Here is a 17199-nt window from a genome sequence, read left to right as displayed (position 1 = left end):
CTGTGGGGTGCCGGAGGTTCTCTCCTTTTTACAAGAGCTTCTGGATAAGGGCAGAACCCCATCCACGCTCAAAGTTTATGTGGCGGCCATAGCAGCGTTCGCTGAACCACCGCTTGGCCAGTCATTAGGAAGGAACGATCTGGTCATTCGCTTCCTTAGAGGAGCTAAGAGGCTGAACCCTCCCAGACCACCCTCAGTTCCCGTTTGGGACCTTTCCACGGTTCTGGAAGCCATGAAAGGTGCCCCATTCGAGCCAATACAGTCAATAGACCTTGTCTTTCAAAACAGTGTTTCTTCTGGCTCTCGCTTCAGTGAAGCGCATAGGGGATTTGCAAGCGCTCTCAGTGAGCACGACGTGTATGGAGTTTGGGCCGAATGACTCGAGAGTCATACTCAAACCAAAGCAAGGATATGTTCCTAAATCCCTCAACACACCGTTTAGGGCACAGGTTATCTCCCTGTCGGTATCTGAGGAGGAAGGGGACGCAGGCTTCCTTTGCCCGGTCAGGGCGTTAAGAGCCTATGTGTCTCGCTCATCTGTTTTCAGACAGACGGAGCAGCTCTCTGTTTTGTTCAGCTGACGTTCTAAGGGACTAGCTGCGTCAAAACAGAGTCTATCCAGATGGATAGTTGATGCTATAGCGCTAGCTTACACATCCAAGGGCCTGCAATGCCCGATAGGTGTCAAAGCGCACTCCACAAGAGGCATGGCCTCGTCGTGGGCTTGGTCCAGTGGGATTGCCTTGCAAGATATCTGTATGGCGGCAGGCTGGGCCTCCCCGTCTACATTTATAAGGTTTTATAACCTCGAGGTTCCCGCTTTGCAAGCTAGGTTGCTCTCGGTTTAATTTTTCAGTATTGCCCGCCCGATGCTATCGGCTCGGGATGCTGAAACTACTAGAGCGTCGATCACTGATCGCCTATATACTTCTGTGGGCAGTACGTAAGTCCCCCATATTTACCAGTCCAGGCTGAGTTCGCCCTGGCTGTGTGGAACACTTGATATAACATGCTCTTATCAGAGCTCAATATTACAGGAATGATGCTATTCTAGCCCCTCTTCCCGGATTCTCTGTGAGTCCCTTGTGATTAGGCACTGTATGAGCCCCGGGCACCTGCCCTTGGGACTTTAGTGTTATGTCTCAAGCACGCACGGCGTTTTACATTGTGTTCCCCTAGCGTAAGATATCTTACGCAAGTACGAGAGACCTCTCGTAAGAGAACGTACTCGGTTACTAACGTAACCTCGGTTCTCTCTAGAAGAGGGAACGAGTACTTGCGTATCTTGCCGTGCATGCGTCATGTTCTGATTCGCTTCAGCGATGAAAAACTGACCAAACCAGCCTCTGGGCCGTATTTATAGCCCTGGCCCCACCCGATTTCGGCGGGACATGACGTAATGGGCGCGAAGCGCCCTCATTGGTTCTGACGTCATGAGGAGCCTCTATCGATAGGCTGGTGCAGTTGCCGCAGAGCAGCCAATGGGCGCGCGAGCTGTCTCGCCCATGTCTGCATGCTGCTGCAATGCGTTTTACATTATTGCAAAATTAAGGATAATTTTTGGCTTCAATATCTCGAGGAAAAGAGGCTTTCCCCTAGCGTAAGATATCTTACGCAAGTACTCGTTCCCTCTTCTAGAGAGAACCAAGGTTACGTTAGTAACCGAGTACGTTAGTTCAGCTCTGTCTTCCTCCGCCCCTCGCCTGTTTTTTGATTGATTGTTAGTTCAGTTCAGGTGTGTCTTGTTAATTTGCTCTTCAGTTCTGTCTATTTAAAACCTGTGTTCTGTCTTGCTCTTTGTCAGTTCTTAACGTTGCATTTTGTTGGTTGTTCTGTCCCCGATCTGGTTCTTGTTCCTGATCCTGAGAATCCGTATGATGATTTGAGTTTCTTTGTAAATAAAGACTGCTGTACTTAGATCCTGTTTCGTCTCTGCTGCAACCTCCATTGTAACACTTACATTTTTGACACAATTTGTATGGCTACTTCACTTGTTTTTGCTCAGTCAATGAAAAACGTTTCAATCAAAGCGACAGCTCAATGTTCAGTTGCTCTGGCCATCTCCAAGCAACACTCAGTAGTGTGTTACGGATATTACGGATTAAGTAATATCTTAATCCGTCAAGAATAAACTAGTTGGTTGAGTGAATAATTCAATGATTCACTCAAAGACAGTAGCTTTAATTGAATTTGGAATAGCATGCTACTCTTACTATTTGTGCCATATAAATACTGTATATGGGAGAAACAGTAAGAGTATTATGCTAGAATATTTGTATCTGTTTGGTTCAGTTTGATGTCGGTCATCGTCTATATTAGACGTGTTGAAGTTATGTTATCTTTCTGAGGATTCCAGTCTCTTAATTAAAGTACTACTTTGTTCAATCGCCTGTTTCAAGTCTCTATGACCGGGACAGGCAGCAACTAACGATTATTTTGATAATTGATTAATCTGTTGATTATGTTTTCGATTAATTGGATGAAAAATATACAAATTATACATAAAAAAAAAGAATCTTTTTGAATTAAAATGAATTTTAATCCATTATTTTACACAATGTGATTTCACATAGTTGTTGCAAGCCTAATATATTCAGTTTATATTTTTAAATGAACCAATCAAAATTGCAAATGAACTCAACTGCCAGTAATTGCCCTGCAGTTTCATGGATGGAAAACTGCAGAAAGGACATTAATAACTTTATGTAAAATTCCCAGCCAACAAAACATTAAAATATCTTAATAATTTGAAACTTTTGTAAACTGTAATTTATATATGCATGTACAGTGGGTAGGGAAAGTATTCAGACCCCCTTAAATTTTTCACTCTTTGTTATATTGCAGCCATTTGCTAAAATCATTTAAGTTCATTTTTTTTTCCTTATTATTGTACACACAGCACCCCATATTGACAGAAAAACACAGAATTGTTGACATTTTTGCACATTTATTAAAAAAGAAAAAATGAAATATCACATGGTCCTAAGTATTCAGACCCTTTGCTGTGACACTCATATATTTAACTCAGGTGCTGTCCATTTCTTCTGATCATCCCTGAGATGGTTCTACACCTTCATTTGAGTCCAGCTGTGTTTGATTATACTGATTGGACTTGATTAGGAAAGCCACACACCTGTCTATATAAGACCTTACAGCTCACAGTGCATGTCAGAGCAAATGAGAATCATGAGGTCAAAGGAACTGCCTGAAGAGCTCAGAGACAGAATTGTGGCAAGGCACAGATCTGGCCAAGGTTGCAAAAAAAATTCTGCTGCACTTAAGGTTCCTAAGAGCACAGTGGCCTCCATAATCCTTAAATGGAAGACGTTTGGGACGACCAGAACCCTTCCTAGAGCTGGCCGTCCGGCCAAACTGAGCTATCGGGGGAGAAGAGCCTTAGTGAGAGAGGTAAAGAAGAACCCAAAGATCACTGTGGCTGAGCTCCAGAGATGCAGTCGGGAGATGGGAGAAAGTTGTAGTAAGTCAACCATCACTGCAGCCATCCACCAATCGGGGCTTTATGGCAGAGTAGCCGACGGAAGCCTCTCCTCAGTGCAAGACACATGAAAGCACACCTGAAGGACTCCAAGATGGTGATAAATAAGATTCTCTGGTCTGATGAGACCAAGATAGAACTTTTTGGCCTTAATTCTAAGCGGTATGTGTGGAGAAAACCAGGCACTGCTCATCACCTGTCCAATACAATCTCAACAGTGAAGCATGGTGGTGGCAGCATCATGCTGTGGGGGTGTTTGCAAAAAATCATTTGCAAAAAAAATATAATCAATGACTCCACCCACCCAGGTCACGAACACTTTCAATTACTCCCCTCCGGAAGACGTTACAGGTCGGTCAGAACACGCACATCCAGATTCAGAGACAGTTTTTTCCCAACAGCCATCAGAACTTTAAATACTTACTGAAATAGGACTATTTCATGATGAATGGTTGTATTATTTATTTGCACTGCATTTGCACTTTATACCATGTGACTTGTCTTATTATGTGTATGTGTTGATATGATTCTGTGTGAGAGTATGACTTGAGGAAGTGTATGAATGTATTTTTATATATATATATGCACCAGGAGTAGCACTTTTAATTTCATTGTAATAACGTTTTTACAATGTTTTTTACGATGACAAATAAATGACTTGACTTGACTTGACTTTTTCAGCTGCAGGGACAGGACGACTGGTTGCAATCGAGGGAAAGATGAATGCGGCCAAGTACAGGGATATCCTGGACGAAAACCTTCTCCAGAGTGCTCTGGACCTCAGACTGGGCCGAAGGTTCACCTTCCAACAAGACAATGACCCTAAGCACACAGCTAAAATAACGAAAGAGTGGCGTCACAACAACTCCGTGACTGTTCTTGAATGGCCCAGCCAGAGCCCTGACTTAAACCCAATTGAGCATCTCTGGAGAGACCTGAAAATGGCTGTCCACCAACGTTTACCATCCAACCTGACAGAACTGGAGAGGATCTGCAAGGAGGAATAGCAGAGGATACCCAAATCCAGGTGTGAAAAACTTGTTGCATCTTTCCCAAAAAGACTCATGGCTGTATTAGATCAAAAGGGTGCTTCTACTAAATACTGAGCAAAGGGTCTGAATACTTAGGACCATGTGATATTTCAGTTTTTCTTTTTTTAATAAATGTGCAAAAATGTCAACAATTCTGTGTTTTTCTGTCAATATGGGGTGCTGTGTGTACAATAATGAGGGAAAAAAATGACCTTAAATGATTTTAGCAAATGGCTGCAATTAGGGCTGGGCGGTATGACGGTATATATCGTTACCGCGGTAGAAAATGGCAACCGTAACAGATTTTTTCATTCCGTGATACCGCGACATGTAAATAAGTGGGCGTGGTTAACTCACATGCAGCGTGCGAGAGACTGATACACTGAGATTTGTCAAAGAAACATGGAGAAAGCAGATCAAGAGGATCCACAAAGGAATTACGTTTTCTAAAGGGTTGTTGTTAACGTGATATGTTTTGGGGGGAAAGGCGCAGCAGTCAACTAGAGCAGTGCGGCACCCGTAGGCTACAGTTTAGAGGAGTGCACGATCGCAACGGGGAAACCATTGAAGCTACTTGACAACAACAGTTCATATATCAATATCGTAACGAATAGAAATAACCTCAAATAATATATAGTTATCATCTTTCTGTCTCTTATGTATAGTTACTTTTTAAACATGAAACTCGCATTCAGTATGACACGAGCGCGGTTGCCGTGGTAAATGAACAACCTGCTTGTTAAAGAAAATGTATAACATGTTAATCCTGTATCTGAGGCAAAATTACTAAATATGCAGTTATATATATTTCTAACTCCAAACAATTGGCCACTGAATCAGCTGATAAAATCTTGTTTCGATTCAATGCGTGATTACAACTTTTCACTCAAATTAACCGATCGCATTTCACTGATGCAAAAGACGCGCGCGTGCACACGCACTGAGAGGGAGCGCGGTGTGTCGGTGTTCACCGAGTTATGTAAAATAATGACGCAGTTACAAGGTGTGTATAATTTACACTACTTTTAGTCAACACTAACAGTAGCTGCTGTTCGGTTTTCATACTGCTGCTCTCCTAGTCACTTATGAACTTGACGCTTCTGAACATCTCTTGGTTAAAGCTGTGACGGGTTGCCAGATATCACAAAAAGAACAAAACAAGCCCTTTAAAAGCAGACATGGCAAAAATGTACCGGGAAAACATAACTAGTATTTACTAATATCCTACCAAATTAAAAGGAAGTAACTCATTTATTATGAATAAAATAGTTCAATATAAAATATTAAGATATTATATTTAAGATATGATATTATATTATTGATGAAGTAAAGCAATAACATGATGAGATTGAAAAATTATTCAGCAACACTTTATTTAAAGTTGAATTGCACCTATGAGTTGTATTTAATATCAATAAGTTGGGGGAAGTTCATCTAAAAGTTGATGAGAGTCTTTTGTTTACTATATTAAAAATAGTTTACCAAAGAAATAATTGACCAAATAAAAAAAATTAAAAAATTAAAACAAAGTGAAGTAGCCTACTTTTCATTTCTAAAGTATTTGGGTGTATTTATTATACAAAACCCTTTTTGTCGATTTTTCGAGAACAACTACAACTATAAATAACTATATCGTGAAATATATCGTTACCGTGAAATAAAATTAGTCATACCGTGAAACCGAATTTTGGTCATACCGCCCACCCCTAGCTGCAATATAACAAAGACTGAAAAATTTAAGGGGGTCTGAATACTTTCCGTACCCACTGTATGTCTGTATCTCTGTATGTCTGTCTGTATTTATACACATACATACATACACATTATATATATATATATATATATATATTAAGAGTCCATATTTGTGTCTCTGCTCTTTTTATTCGTATTACAGCATTAGCTTAGCAACATGCTAATGTTGAACTCCACTGGTATCCGCTGTTTCTTCATTTGAAATCAGTCCTTTTACAGAAGGCAGCTGCATAGACAAGAGGTTTTGGAACAGAACAAGTGTCATTTTTCTCCACCAATGACTTAGCAACAAAGGGGTGTGACTTAAAGAAAGAACAATAGTTTTTTTTCCATCTTTGTGTCATTAACGGAACATCAGAGAACATCATATTTCACGGATAGCATCTCTAAATGGACTCCTTTCTAGTTCTATTCACATTTCTTTGTCTTAAAGGTATTAAACTATAAAATATGAACTGACAGTGAGGTTCGTGCTTTTGATCAAATGCAGATTTATAATGAAGAGCATAACCTGTGTTCGTTAACATATCTTTGTATTTCCAGCTGACTTCAGTGACAGTGTTCTGATCACTCAATGGCCGAAGTACATATCCAGCCTTCCAGGCTCTTCAGTTGAAATGCACTGTTACCAGAATGACACAAACCATAACTACAAATACTGGTACAGGCATATACAAGGTGAAGGGCCAGTGCTTGTTGGAAGCATCGTGGTTAACTCTCCTTCTAATGAGAAGGGTTTTGAAACTGGCTTTAGAGTGTCGGGTACAGAGACAAAGAAATGGACCCTGACTGTGGATGTTAAGGAGGGGATTGATGCTGTGTATCTGTGTGCTGCTAGTTTACACAGTGAATAAAAGACAATAAACTATACGACAAAAAACTCTTTGGATGGCAACCTGCAATCACACCTGCCTCAACCACAAATAAATGAACCCATATCTTTACAGACAAGTCAGTAGTGCCTGAGAACTTGCATACAAGTGTATTGATGACGTTATACTCCTCCTTCCCCAAAAACACTTTTACACCATTGTGATACAGTCAGTAGAGGGAGATGTGACTGTTTATTTACAGTAGAGTTTTTTTTCTCACTCTCTTTTAGTTCAGTCTCACACACATTCTCTCGTCACTTAATCTTTGCTGTGTTTATGACCAGAGTTTTTCTAACCCTGTTTTAGAAGGATGTCTGAAGCTGCATATGGACTGTGCATATTTTTCTTATTGTACATAGGTAAGATGTTCTTTGTTAGCAAAATGATCAGTAATTATAATTCTTTTTCATGTCTGTTATTGTCCTCTGCTTTGAAGTAGAATATCTCTAAATGCTTATCTTCTTTTTTTTCCCCACAGGGAAGGGGAGATGTGTGAACGTTCAGCAGAACCTGACACCAATATTAGCCAGCAAGAACAGTATAGCAGAGATAAAGTGTAGTTATGATGACAGTACCAAGACAAATATGTTATGGTATCAGCAAAAGGATACAGCCATGGTCTTAATAGCGTTAAGCTATGGTGCTACAAGTGACCCAACCAGAGAGGATGGATTTGAAGAGCGGTTTAAATTGAAAAGAACAGATACACTGAATGGAGCTCTGGAAATCTCTGATCTCAGTCTCTCAGACTCTGCTGTTTATTACTGTGCTGTCAGTATGCACAGTGCTGTAGTCTTTATTACCTGCCTGACTAAAAACCAAACCACTAAACTTACAGGAAATACACACATTTGTGGGATTCATGAAAATTGCATTTAGGTTTATTTTCAAAAGGCTTGTCACATCACAGAGTTTCTTGTTTCTATATTAAAAATATTTTTTTTGTACATTTTCAATATTTAATAGAGGACACAAACAGAAGATTTGTTTCAAAACGTATTAAACTGTTTAATGTAGGGGTCTTCTGCTCCTGCAGAAATCAGCTCAAACCCTTCTCTAACATAGCCTGTTATTTTCAAGGAGATTGTCCCAATCCCCATACTTGTGGTCTTTGCCCTTAAAGGGATACTCCACCGATTTTTCATATTAAACTATGTTATTCCCTTAACTAAGATGAGTTGATACATACCTCTCTCGTCTCAGTGCGTGCACTCAATCGCTCTGTCTTGCGGCGAAACTTTGTTAGCACTTAGCTTAGCCCAGTTCATTCAATATGGGCCAAGCAGAGAAGCTACCAAACACCTCCACGTTTTCCCTATTTAAATACAGTTACTCGCGTATAGTGTAACTAGACCTAGGACGGTGACACAAAACAAAACGTTGCACTTTTCTAAGCGTGTAAAATGGATAACTATATTGTATGGTGGAATACCATAGCAAGTGCTTGTAAGCACTTCGACTTGGCGCAGTAATATCTTCACTAGAGGGAGCGGGGGCCGGTGAGAGGATTTTTCACGAGTGAAGATATTACTGCGCCAAGTCGAAGTGCTTACAAGCACTTGCTATGGTATTCCGCCATACAATATAGTTATCCATTTTACACACTTAGAAAAGCGCAACGTTTTGTTTTGTGTCACCGTCCTAGGTCGAGTTACACTACGCGAGTAACTGTATTTAAATAGGGAAAACGTGGAGGTGTTTGGTAGCTTCTCTGCTTGGCCCATATTGAATGAACTGGGCTAAGCTAAGTGCTAACAAAGTTTCGCCGCAAGACAGAGCGATTGAGTGCACGCACTGAGACGAGAGAGGTATGCATCAACTCATCTTAGTTAAGGGAATAACATAGTTTAATATGAAAAAACGGTGGAGTATCCCTTTAACCACCTGTCTACTTGCTAGTGATGTATGTCTCGAGACCACTTTTACGTGGTCTCGGTCTCGTCACGGCCTTGACGGTCTTTGGTCTTGGTCTTGTCTTGGTCTCGGTCTTGTCTTGGTCTCGGACTTCTCGGTCTTGTCTAGGTCTCGCTGTCTCAGACCGACATAGTGGTCGGGGGATTTAGCAATACAATACTACAATATCCACGACGACACAACGTTCGATAATGCAACATTATTATCCGCAACGGAACGGATTGAAGCGCGCGTCCGAGTGAAAGTGCGGCGTGTGCGCGAGCCACACCAGAAAACACTTTATCTGCACCACTGATCGCGGCGGCAACGAGCACTTTGATCACTTGATTTAAAAAACACATATCAGTGACATGATGGGTTTTAACTTCATTCAGGAGATTTTGGGTAACTGCACAACTGACAGATGACTTTGAGCGCACCGCCAACGGCGTGTGTGTGTGTGTAACCATAGCGACAAAACGACCAACTTTCGGATCCTGCACGCCTATAATTTCGTTTTTAAAAATTGAATTATGTATTTAAAAGTTGCAGAATGGATTCATTTGGAGACTCCGAAATCGGCAGAGATAGGCATTAATTTGCTTAGATGAATTTGTGACTTTGATATCTGTGTGTGTGTGTTGTTTGATTACAGTATTGTATTTAAGATGGTGTTCTTAAACTAAATAAATGGTCTTTTAAATATCATATGCATATCTCCGTTGTGTTGACTAAACATTAGGCCTAATCCAAGTTTATAATTGTGTATCTTTCATTTGATGTTACGATTTCATCTACACATTAAGTATAATTTCAATTGGTTACATATTTCTCATTCTTTAGGCAGTTGTTGGAGGAGCAAGATGGTGTTGGAGGTGTTTGATGTTTTGTCAGATGAACCATCAGTACCAGTCATGTCAGTCCTCAACAGTACACAAAAGTTAAGGGAGTCTCAATCCTCTAATAGTGCAGTAACAGCCATCATGCAATTGCTACACATAGTTGATCTCACCCAGTCTGCAAAAACATTTACAGTGAGCTCACAGTCACACACATGACATGGTCTGTCTCTGTATTGTTCTGCCTGTGTAGTTGAAGTAATACCGTCTAATATGTATTGAATGTAAACTGCGGCTGAACCCACTAGGGACCCAGTGGAACCCACTAAGAACATGCTGCTGTTCTTGAATTCATACAAGTTGCTTAGCTTCAACACTAGTCTGTTTTTTTTTCCCCTCCGGTCTCGACTTGGTCTCGGTCTTGGTCTCGACTTGGTCTTGGTCTTGACTTGGTCTGTCTTGGTCTTGGTCTTGGTCTTGTCTTGGTCTCGATACCCTCTGGTCTTGGTAGTGTCTTGGTCTCGGTTTAGGCGGTCTTGACTACAAGTCTACTACTTGCATGGCGTATTTCCGGAGTTTGGCCAAAGTGTTAAAGTGGGTGTACGCTGTTAAAAAAACAAACAAAAAGTTGCTGTCTTACATTTTTAAGTACAATCAACTTGGCTGTAATTTAATCTTAAACTACATTAAACAAACTTAAAAACGTATAACTTATTGACTTATATTTGATGAGTTAAAGTAATGTAATAACTTATGTCGTCATGACTTATAAAGTGAAGTGTTTTAAGAATTTTTGGTTACTTAATGGGAAATACGTAACCAATGTGTGGTTGTGGTGCTTCATTTGCAAACATATCTCATAATACATAGAATCTCTGCAGTCTCTGCACCAATAAAATGTCCAACACTTTTATGTTTTACAACCAAATTATATGTAACATCTAATTCATTTAACTTAAACTTGAAAGTTTTCCTAGATATGACGCGAAATCTGGGAACATAAGATCCTGAATGTGATGAATGGTGGAATATGCTTAGCCTCAAAGACTGCTCCAAAGCAGTATTAGAGATAGTGTGGATTTAGTGTGCTTTAAGTGTACAGCGGTTTGGCATTTTTCAGACCTGGCACAGTCTTGCGCACCTACTTCCTTTCACATGCACACGCTCTCAAGTGGCCAAGACCGCAAGTGTGGTTATTGGGACAGGCCCAAGTAACCCTGAACACCTTGATTAGCTGGTTCAGGTTTGTTTGTCTGGGGTTGGAGCTGAACTCTTCAGGACGGTAGCTCTCCAGGAGAAGGGTTGGAGACACCTATTGTAATTAGTCAAACTTTTAAGATATCATGCGTGCTTCTGACATGTAGGCAGTTCCAAAAGTTAGGCAACAACATTATGTTATTTTATAATTTGACTGAAATGAGGTGTCTTAGGGTAGCACTGCATGTGTCTTTCAAACATAAAACAATACCAGAATGCATTGCAACAAGCTCAGTGAAACGTCCAAGATAGCGGATTGAGTTAAGAAAAGTTGACAATAAATACATTTAATATAATAGCGAAACATATCAATAAAATAGTTAGTAATATCACACATGTAAAAGTACTCTTGTGGCCTTGTGCCGCAGGTAATCACAACTGTGTAGATTTTCTGAAAAACAATGTGCTATTGCATTTATACAAAGGTTGAGTGGATGATTCAATGATTCACTCATAACTACAATAAGACTAATACAGAATATTATACCATTCCTACCATTTGTGTCATATAGTAGTTTTCAGGTATTATTTCCAATTTAGCCAGTCACTCGTTTCATTCTTGAATGAATCAGCATTTTGAACTCAGTTGAGTGAATGATTCAATGACTCTCACGAATAAAGACATCCACTTGACACCACTTACTGGCGTATCAACAACTTGTAAAAAGAGTCACTGAAAAAAATCCCCATCGTTAATGTACAGATTCTTTCTGGAATGTGCAAACACAGAGAAGTGTGACACAAACTGAACATTTCCAGTATCATTATATCAGAACTCTTGGAAAAGGGACCCTTTTCACAATCCCAAGACTTATTATATATTAATGAAAAAAAAATATTTCAATGTATAATACTATAATTTGTGCCAAATTATAGAGGGATTAATTACATTACAAAAAGAGTAGAAGAGTTTTTTCTGCTGATAAATCATGGAAACACAGAATTAGATTTTTTTCTTTCACTGTTGGAGCAAATGTGGATGCAAACATTATATGTCAACACATTCTCATCCCCAAATCGTCACTTTCAAACATTCTTCAATATCCGACGCACAAAGCACCCTTTAGCGTCCATATGAGACGCTTCGGTTATGGGTAGGTTTAGGTCTGTGGTAGGGTTATGCGTCACATATGGACGCTAAAGGGTGCTTTGTGCGTCAGATATTGAAGAAATTTTGAAAGCGTCAGTATATGACGATTTGGGGATGAGAACGGTCTGTATATCTGCGCCATTGTTTCCCATTTCGCTACTATTAGAAGTTTACTCAGCAATAGTTTACTTTAATGTTCTAAACCCACAAATGTGAAAAGGGTCCATATCTGCATGTGCTACAATATGTATTATTTATTCTCATTACAGTATTATCTCTGCAACATGCTAAGGTCAAACTGCACTGGTGTCCATTGTAAATCAAGCCCTATTTTGGCAGTGGGCTGATTTGCCATCTATAGAGCATTTGACTACTACTTCAGAAGACAGCTGCCTATGTAGGCAAGAGCTTTTGGAACAGAGGAATAGTGCCATCCTTTTTCCACCAATGACAAAGCAACAAAAAAAGTGTCTTAAATAAAGAACAACAAGACTTCTGCCTTAATATGCTTATCTGAACATCAGAGAATATATTTCACACAAAAAAACAAAAACAAAAAACACACAAAATGGACTAATTTCTTCCCCTTTTCACATTGCTTTGTCTTAAAGGTATTACTTTAATTTAGAAAAGGAACTTACAGTGATTCCCATGATTTTGATCAAATGTAGATATCTAATGATCAGCAGAACTTGTTTTTGTTGGCAATAATAATAAATATTTGTATTTCCAGCAGATTTCAGTGACAGTGTTCTGATCACTCAATGGCCGAAGTACATATCCAGCCTTCCAGGCTCTTCAGTTGAAATGCACTGTTACCAGAATGACACAGACTATGACTACAAATACTGGTACAGGCAAATAAAAGGTGAAGGGCCAGTGCTTGTTGGAAGCTACATTGTTAACTCTCCTTCTAATGAGAAGGGTTTTGAAACTGTCTTTAAAGTGTCGAGTACAGAGACAAAGAAATGGACCCTGACTGTGGATGTTAAGGAGGGGATTGATGCTGTGTATCTGTGTGCTGCTAGTTTACACAGTGAATAAAAGACAATAAATTATATGACACAAATATTTTTGTCACCTGCCTCAACCACAAATAAATGAACCCATATCTTTACAGACAAGTCAGTAGTGTCTGAGAACTCTCATATACACTTGTATTGATGACGTTATACTCCTCCTTCCCCAAAACACTTTTACATCGTTGTGATACAGTCAGTAGAGGGAGATGTGACTGTTTATTTACAGTAGAGTTTTTTCTCACTCTCTTTTAGTTCAGTCTCACACACATTCTCTCGTCACTTAATCTTTGCTGTGTTTATGACCAGAGTTTTTCTAACCCTGTTTTAGAAGGATGTCTGAAGCTGCATATGGACTGTGCATATTTTTCTTATTGTACATAGGTATGATGTTCTTTGTTAGCAAAATGATCAGTAATTATAATTCTTTATCATGCTTTTTATTGTCCTTTGCTTTGAAGTAGAATATCTTTAAATCTAAATCTTTTTTCCCCACAGGGAAGGGGAGATGTGTGAACGTTCAGCAGAACCTGACACCAATATTAGCCAACAAGAATAATAAAGCAGAGATAAAGTGTAGTTATGATGATAATAGCAAGCCAACTATGTTATGGTATCAGCAAAAGGATACAGCCATGGTCTTAATAATGTTAAGCTTTAGTGCTACAAGTGACCCAGTCAATGAGGATGGATTTAAAGAGCGGTTTAAATTGAAAAGAACAGATACACTGAATGGAGCTCTGGAAATCTCTGATCTCAGTCTCTCAGACTCTGCTGTTTATTACTGTGCTGTCAGTATGCACAGTGCTGTAGTCTTTATTACCTGCCTGACTAAAAACCAAACCACTAAACTTACAGGAAATACACACACACGATCTTGTGCTGCAGGTAATCATATCACTGAAAAAAAATGATTCATTGAATTTAATAAAAAAAATGTATGGTAAGTGGTTGCACACAATTGATTTTAGCTACATTTAAACAAATGTATTAAAATGAACTTATAAAATTTTTGTTCAACTTAATGCATTCGTTTAAATGTAGCTTAAATCAATTGTGTGCAACCACTTACCATAAAAAAAATTGATTAAATTCAACGAATAATTTTTTTCAGTGCCATGTTGATTTTCTGGAAAAACACCACATTTTGTGACTGCGATATAAATATATGGGAGAAATAGTATGAGTAGTATATAGTATGCTAATACTATTTCCAATTTAGCGAGTGACTTGTTTAATTCCTGAATAAATACAAATTTTGTACAACTCAGTTAAATGAAAGATTCAATGACTCACTCTTTTACAGTATTATCTTTACATTATCTTTTTAAAGGATTATCTTTTCAGGATCATCTTTGCAACATGCTAATGTCAAACTACACTGACTGGTGTCCAGTGTGAATCAAGCACTATTTTGGCCGAGTTTCTGTCTATGTCGAGCACTTGTATTCAGTCTCTCGGAAAGTTCCATTCTAGGATTCTGGTTCATAAAACAGCTGACTATGAGGGCAAGAGCTTCTGGAAAAGAAGAATAGTGTCATCCTTTTTCCACCAATGACTGAGCAACAAAGGGGTGTCTCTTAAATAAAGATCCACAAATGTTTGTCTTTGTGTAGTTAACTGTTCACGAAAACCATCTCTAAATGGAGTCTTTTCTTCTCCTATTCACTTTGCTTTGTCTTAAAGGTATTACTTTAACTTACAGTGATTCCCTTGGTTTTAACCAAATGTAGATTTTTAATGAACAACATATCTTGATTTTGATAACATATCTTTGTATTTCCAGCTGACTTCAGTGACAGTGTTCTGATCACTCAATGGCCGAAGTACATATCCAGCCTTCCAGGCTCTTCAGTTGAAATGCACTGTTACCAGAATGATACAGACTATGACTACAAATACTGGTACAGGCAAATAAAAGGTGAAGGGCCAGTGCTTGTTGGAAACAACAATTTTAACTCTCCTTCTAATGAGAAGGGTTTTGAAACTGGCTTTAGAGTGTCGGGTACAGAGAAAAAGAAATGGACCCTGACTGTGGATGTTAAGGAGGGGATTGATGCTGTGTATCTGTGTGCTGCTAGTTTACACAGTGAATAAAAGACAATAAACTATACGACAAAAAACTCTTTGGATGGCAAAGGCAATCACACCTGCCTCAACCACAAATAAATGAACCCATATCTTTACAGACAAGTCAGTAGTGCCTGAGAACTCTCATATACACTTGTACTGATGACGTTATACTCCTCCCTTCCACCAATAACACCTTCACACCAAGGTCTCATTGATGTTATACAGTCAGTAGGGGGAGATGTAACTGTTTATTTTAATATAGAGGTTTACCACTCTTTCTATCTTTACTAAAGGACTCATACACTCAGTCTTGTCACATTATTTTTGCTGCATGTATGAGTTTTAGGAACCCTAGTTTAGAAGGATGTTAAGAGCTGCATATGGACTGTGCATATTTTTCTTTTTTTACATGGGTAAGAATTCATTTGAGATAGGAATACATTTTTTTATCAATACTTCATAGATGTTTGAAGTGGAATTTGGTTAATTTGAAGCAGGATGTTTCTTAAAGCCTGACTTTTCTTTTCATAGGGAAGGCTAGATGTGTGAATGTTCAACAGAAGGTGGCGTCCTTATTTGCCGACAAAAATGACAAAACCGAGATGGAGTGTAGTCATGATGACAGTAGCATGATAAATATGCTATGGTATCAACAGAAGGATACAGCAATGGCTCTAATCGGTTACAGCTATGGTGCTACAAGTGACCCAGTCAATGAGGATGAATTTAAAGAGCGGTTTAAATTGAAAAGAACAGATACACTGAATGGAGCTCTGGAAATCTCTGAACTCAGTCTCTCAGACTCTGCTGTTTATTACTGTGCTGTCAGTATGCACAGTGCTGTAGTCTTTATTACCTGCCTGACTAAAAACCAAACCACTAAACTTACAGGAAATACACACACACACACACACACACACACACACACACACACGGTCTTGTGCCACAGGTAATCATAGCCATGTTGATTTTCTGGAAAAACACCACATTTTGTGACTGCGATATAAATATATGGGATAAATAGTATGAGTAGTACAGTATGCTAATACTATTTCCAATTTAGCGAGTGACTTGTTTAATTCCTGAATAAAAAAAAAATTTGTACAACTCAGTTAAATGAAAGATTCAATGACTCACTCTTTTACAGTGTAAGAATCGAGAAATTAGGAAATGCCGGACAGTCTGGTTGAAGAGCGACCAGACCCTGAGAGAGGACAAAGGACCTCTCTGGAAATTATCATTTAATCTCACCATTTAAACTCACCATTTGTGAGGCAAAGTCTCACCTCCGAAACATCCTAATCTACATCTCTCCCCCTCTTCCCCACTCCCCCTCTCTCATGCTGAGACCACATGTAAAACACCCAAGAAAATGTATAGTTTAATGTGAATGATTATCACAGAGTATTTTTCATGTTTGGTTCACCTGTTAAGCTGCAACCCCACTTTTGAAAAATCCCCAGAAATGGCATACCCAAACTGAAACAGATACAGTTCATGAACCCTTGGTACTAAAAGCACAAGTATGACCTCATTTGAAAGCTGACAGCTGTCAGTTTATTGTAAATGTAGAATTAATTATTGTCATAATGAAAAAAAATAGTAATATATAGCTTCAAAGTTTTGTAAAGTTATTAGAAATTTATTTTTATGAAACATCTTCATGAAAATAAAATTTAAGTTGGCATTGTATCAATCTAGAAATGCACTGCAGCTAAAGCCACATGTCTGACCATGTTATATTTAAAATCTGAAGATGATAAGTCTAAAACTCTGTATTTAGTTAAATGTTTTTCAAGATCATGTCATATGACTTTATTTTGATTAGACTCTAAAATGCAACTGATGTTTATTTTCATCTTCTAAGTCATCTATTC

At 38.8% G+C, this 17199-nt stretch overlaps 1 protein-coding gene and 1 long non-coding RNA gene across 4 annotated transcripts in view; both read left to right on the top strand.

Moving 5' to 3' along the window:
• LOC309479680 (M1-specific T cell receptor beta chain-like) overlaps positions 1 to 17199 on the top strand; it is a 71570-nt gene that overhangs the window by 18178 nt on the left and 36193 nt on the right. The window lies entirely within an intron of this gene.
• Positions 14854 to 16234, top strand: LOC309479789. Its single transcript, XR_014199436.1, has 3 exons — positions 14854 to 14935; positions 15036 to 15735; positions 15854 to 16234. It is a non-coding gene; the product is annotated as an uncharacterized lncRNA (long non-coding RNA).

Source organism: Leuciscus leuciscus (genome assembly GCF_965113295.1).
Source record: "Leuciscus leuciscus genome assembly, chromosome: 17".
NCBI classification, from domain to species: Eukaryota; Metazoa; Chordata; class Actinopteri; order Cypriniformes; family Leuciscidae; genus Leuciscus; species Leuciscus leuciscus.
This window is presented reverse-complemented; position numbering and strand designations above follow the sequence as displayed.